The sequence below is a fragment of the Tachysurus fulvidraco genome, chromosome 9 (assembly GCF_022655615.1).
Source record: "Tachysurus fulvidraco isolate hzauxx_2018 chromosome 9, HZAU_PFXX_2.0, whole genome shotgun sequence".
NCBI lineage: Eukaryota > Metazoa > Chordata > Actinopteri > Siluriformes > Bagridae > Tachysurus > Tachysurus fulvidraco.
The window spans coordinates 21623699-21629798 of record NC_062526.1 but is presented as its reverse complement, the minus strand read 5'-3'; the positions used below and the strand labels follow the sequence as shown (position 1 = coordinate 21629798).

Genomic DNA, 6100 nt, shown 5'->3' with positions numbered 1-6100 from the left:
TTCTCTAGAGCGCTGTTCACAATACCCAGCGTGGTCGTTAAGCGATTGTGTTACTTCCAGCAGGTGAGCAACGTGCCTCCTTTTTCGCTTTGTGCTCCCTCCTTTTGTCGATCCTTAGCCATTGTTTGGAAGGAAAAGACGCTGAAGAAGCCGAAGAAAATACCTCGCCAATCTTTTGAAGGCCGAGTGGTTTGAACGCCATTGTGGTTGTTTGGCTTTGATGTTATAAGTCCTAAATGATGAGAGGTAGAGAGGGCAATGGCCTCAAAACTCCTAGAAGCTATCCAGTTTCTGAGGAGCTTCTGCAGGATCGTGTGTAAAGGGTGTAGGGTGTCAACTGCTTTCACCTGCTCTGCTTCTTCTTTCAGGGTTCTGGTCAAACCGAATGAAGGTTAAAATCATGTTTGTGCGAAGTTCTTCGGCAGCAACAAAACTGATATGATGGAGTTTCTTTCTAAGAGTGTGTAGTCTGAATTAACGGTGTAGTTTTTACCTTATACATCACTCAAAAAACAAGATATTCATAGAGCAGTAAGAAATTGAGCTTACTGATCTACCTCTTCCTATCTAAATCCAATCCAATCATTCCTTTATTATATATAATAAATATATATATTATATATATATATATATATTATCCCATAACGCACTTATTGGGTAAAGACACTGATAATAATCCTTTAGAATAGTATTCAGAAAACTCCTGCTAAACTTTTCTCAGGGTTACGTTAAAAACTACACAAAAGTTAGTAAATTAGCACAACAAAAAAAACTAAAGTTTGTGTGTATATTTGTGTACACATGGAAATATAGAGAGCCAATTACTGGCCTGTGAAAGATATCAGACACCCTGTGAGCTATGAGCGGAAAATCTGAGGTAACAGTGTTTTATCCGTTTCTGTGTTGCACATCGAATCTTTTAAGTGAACGAATCCGTGTCCTGCACTCATATTTAAAAAAAATAAAACAGCTGACTGATTTTTAAAGTCTGTGGTAGAGCACATGCTGTGAAGAAGCATTTCAGTAGTTGGACCTATCGAAAGAATACATCTGTTACCGAACGAGACATGGTATTGAGTCTGACCAGGAGCCAAACTGATTCTGTACAATCCTGAACATGTGGTTCAATACAAACTGGAACAAGATACTGGGATGTTGGTTCAAGAGGAGCATAAGGGGTCGAGCCATGCTATGAAGAGAACGTAGCCCTTCTGGAGGAGTTTTATTTGTGCATGAAGCATAATCCCGGTTTATGAATGTGTAATGATTGATGGTGATTTTTCAAGTACATTTGTAGACATGTACATTTTGTAACAACTACAACAAACAAGGATCATCGAACCAATCAGTGAATGAATCTTATCAAATCTTTTTGAATGGAATCGCTGGGAAATTTACTAATCACAATAGATTTCTGAAGATGAAAGAAGGTTCTTTGCATTAAATCATTAAATCGTAAATCAATCAATTACATGTGAAGCACAAAGCAGCGATGCTAAAAGCTAATTGCTGTTGTGACTAGGTTTCTTTTTGATGCTGCTGTGAGATGTAAAGTCTAACACGTGTGGCTGATCTTCTACATACATGACGTTACAGATACACACGATTGGTGGAGTGTCTCTGTGATCGACAGATGAAAGTGAGTGATGCGGCATTGTTGGATCATGACCTGTGCGCTGATGTTACAGTGAGTCCTTTTCCGTTTCTTAAGACAATAGACTGTAGCATTATAAATCATTTCTCTGCTATAAGTGCAGTCTTGAGTATATTGAGGTGGGGCAAGAAGAACAGAAGCCTTTACAATATACATTACAGCACAATAAAATTCTTTCTTCACATATCACAGCTTTGAAAGTCAGGGTCAGAGCACAGGGTCATTCATGATACAGTGCTCAAGGAGCAGGGAGGGTTAAGGGTCTTGCTCAGAGTCCCAACAGTGGCAGATTGAAGCCTGATCTTCCAATCAACAAACCAGAGCCTTAACCACTTGAGCCTCCACAGCCCAACATTACAACTTATGTCACAAGAGTCGAAGCTCAACGCAGATGTAGCCGCAGTTCAGAGTTCAGAGCTTAATAAGCACTGAGCTCAGAACTATAGGTTAGAGAGTAATTAACGGCTGTGAGGTGGGATTTAGTCCACATCGTTAAGCTGTTTCCCACAAACGATGCCTAGTTACAACTCTGACAATTACACGTCAATAGCCTCTTTAGCAGATAATCAACCCTCAACAGGAGACAATAAAAGGAAACATGCAGGAGAGGTGAAAAGCAGAGGTGAAAGGATGAGTGGAAAAGAGGATTCATTCAAAAAAATCCCCCAAACCACGGACTACCTTGTGTATGTCAATGTGTGTGTATATTGTTTATAGATTTACAGCAGATTATACCACAGCACTGATAAAACAGTTGACTGGTCAGAAGGTGTTGATTAGGTGTCGACAGTGGATACGGCTGCAAGGTTGTAATAGTGATAACGAACACAGGGTTTTTTTTTGTGAGAAGACATTTTTTTGAGCAAGGGATAAAAGCTGTAGCTTTAAGTTTTTCGTGGCTCAAGCGTCATTCTTTACTTTTAAGTATATAAATGGTTTGTCAAAGCATATTGTTTTGGAATAAGAGAAAGAAAACTTTGCTGTTATAAAGATTTAACTTCAGGGTTACATCACATCACTCCATCATTGATTGTTTTCCTTTAACAGAATGCCTCATTGTGTACTCTTCTGTACTTATGTTTGCACTCTAAAATGCTCTGTATTTGAGAATTTAGAGTAAGAACAAGAAAGCAAAATGAAAGCAATATTAAAGCATGAAAATTGTGAAAGTTCTTTGTTTTCTAACATGGTTATACCCGGAAGTCTGTCTAATAGGCAAACACTCCACTCTTGTGTTACATTGTGAAATGATATAAATAAATAAAGAAAATGAAAGTGCTGTCTTAAATAGACAGGTCTAAATATGTGAGATATGTTTTTTCTTTGCATGACTAGGGGCTTAGCTGACACTTCTCTGATTGCTCTATTTCAGGAAATTCACAGTAATTAATAGACACCTTCAAATTATCAAAACTAGAAAAGAAAGAAATTGAAAGAAAGAGTCCTCATGGTCAATATGATGTCTTCACGCTGAGCTTCCCTCTTGACAGTGAGTGAACAGAATTAAGATATCCAGTGAACTAAAAGTCTAATAAATTCCCTCCTCACTGGCTGACAGTTACATAGATTAAGGCTCTGACCTGGTACACACACCGGAACGCGGACAAACCATCCAAGCAGAACCACATGAATTCCATTATCCTGCAGAAAGACAAGTAATTACTCACATGAACGTAGTTCAATCGAAATTAACATCCAGAAAGAGCCGCTGACTGAAGGGAAAATGCTAATAGCAGTCAAAAAGGTTGCTTTGATTTGATTAGTGACTTTTGACCCAGCATAAGCTTTTGTAGGTCAAGCTCAACATCTGCAGAGCCGAGCACGGTGGATCACGTGGCATCTAATCAAACACGCTAACTCGATCACCTTCTTCAGGAATAAAAAGATTCATAAAAATGATTAGGGAAAGTTTTTGTTGAATTAACATAATTGATCTGACTATATTATCTGAGTGAACATGTTGTTTGATTGATAAGCTAGATCTGGCAGGGATGTGAGTACAGGGCCTTGACCTTGGCCCCTGGGTCAGTGTGAAAATAAACTGGGCTTGAAAGGGAGGAAGGGACTGGGATAAGGAAAAAATCCCTAAACCTAAAAGGTTCTACACAAGATATGTATACCATACCATATCTTATACTATATTATGCTCTTTTACACTATAATATACTATACTATACTATACTGATTTACTTTACTGCACTACAATATTACACTGTAATCATACTATACCTTGCTACATTATACTATAGTGTAGTAAAGTACAGTAAAATACAGGAATAAATGGACTGGGATAAGGAATAAAAAGCACAGCAAAAACAATCCCTAAACCTAAAATGTTCTATTCAAGATATGTATACCTTACCTTATTCTATACTATATTATACAACACTGAACTACACTACACCATTCTATCCCATACTATACGATGCTATGCTATACCATACTACAATATAGTATACTACATTACACTACACTACTATACTATATTATAATACATGGTACACTGCTATACTACACTACACTGTACTCTGCTATACTATACTATATTGTACTATACTATACTATACTATACTATACTGTACTCTGCTATACTATATTGTACTATACTATACTATACTGTACTATACTATACTGTACTATACTATACTATACTATACTATACTGTACTCTGCTATACTACACTACACTGTACTCTGCTATACTATACTGTACTACACTACACTGTACTCTGCTATACTACACTATACTATACTACTATACTCTGCACTACACTACACTGTACTACACTACACTGTACTCTGCTATACTACACTACACTATACTATACTATACTATACTATACTATACTCTGCACTACACTATATTGCACTACACTAAACTACACTGTACTACACTACACTATACTCTGCTATACTACACTATACTGCACTCACTACACTACACTGCACTCTGACCCCAACCTCCTCAGTTGGGGTATGTGAAGAAAAGTATTCCACTGTGCTGTAATGTATATGTGGTGATAATAAAGGCTTCTATGCCCCCCATTCTGTTCTGTTCTGTTCTGTTCTGTTCTGTTCTGTTCTGTTCTGTTCTGTTCTGTTCTGTTCTGTTCTGTTCTGTTCCATTCTGTACACTGTACTCTGCTATACTATACTATACTATACTATACTATACTATACTATACTATACTATACTATCGGGTTCTGCACTACACTACACTACACTAAACTACACAACACTGCACTACACTGTACTTATTCTTACTTACTTATTCTCAAGAATCCATGCGACCCTCAACTTTAACCAGATTCCCAGTATCAGCACTGGCCTCACAGCCCCACAACATGATGGAACCTCCACCAAATTTTACTGTGGGTAGAAAGTGTTATTTTGCCACCATGCAATACGCCCCTTGTTATGACCAAATAACTCAATCTATGTTTTATCACTCCACAGCACCTTATTGCAAAATGAAGCTGGCTTGTCCAAATGTGCCTTTGCATACCTAAAGCGACTCAAGGCGTGTGTGCAGAAAAGGCTTCTTTCGCATCACCCTCCCGTACAGCTTCAACTTGTGCAAAGTGAGCTGAATTGTTGAACGATGCACAGTGACACCATCTGCAGCAAGTTGATGTTGTAGGTCTTTTGGAGGTGGTCTGTGGGCTGTTTTCGACCGTTCTCACCATCCTTCGCCTTTGCCTCTCAAATATTTTACGTTGCCTGCCACTTCTGCCCTTAACAAGAACTGTTCCTGTTGTCTTCCATTTCCTCACTATGTTCCTCACAGTGGAGTCTAACAGCTTTTATCTCTGCGATAACATTTTGTATCCTTCCCCTAAACCATAATGCTGAACAATCTTTGTTTTCAGGTCTTTTGTGACTTGTTTTGAGGCCTCCATGTTGCCACTCTTCAGAGGAGAGTCAAAGAGAACAACAACTTGCAATTGGCCACCTTAAATACCTTTTCTCATGACTGGATGCAGTTGTCTAAGACGTTCAAGGCTTAATGAGCTCACCAAACCATTGTGTGTTCTAATTAATCAATGCTAAGTAGTTACAGGTATTCAAATCAACAAAATGGCAAGGGTGCCCAAATTTATGCACCTGTCTAATTTCGTTTTGATGCATATTGCGCATTTTCTGTTAATCCGATAAACCTCTTGTCACTACTGAAATATTACTGTGTTCTTCAGTTATTTGATAGATCAAAATGAAATTGCTTATCCAAACACCCAAATATTTATAAATGAAAATCATAGAAATTGTCAGGGGTCCTAAACTTTTGCATATGACTGTACTTTACTTTACTTTACTTTACTATAGTTACTGTACTGTGCCACGCTACACTACACTGTACTATACTATACTATACTATACTATACTATACTATACTATACTATACTATACTATACGATACTATACTATACTATACTATACTATACTATA

At 37.8% G+C, this 6100-nt stretch overlaps 1 long non-coding RNA gene across 1 annotated transcript; it reads right to left on the bottom strand.

The window, feature by feature from the left end:
* Nucleotides 1-3233: 3233 nt before the first annotated feature.
* Nucleotides 3234-5562, bottom strand: LOC113643365. Its single transcript, XR_003440782.2, has 2 exons — nt 5160-5562; nt 3234-3295 (listed from the first exon to the last, which is right to left on the bottom strand). It is a non-coding gene; the product is annotated as an uncharacterized LOC113643365 (long non-coding RNA).
* Nucleotides 5563-6100: the final 538 nt, after the last annotated feature.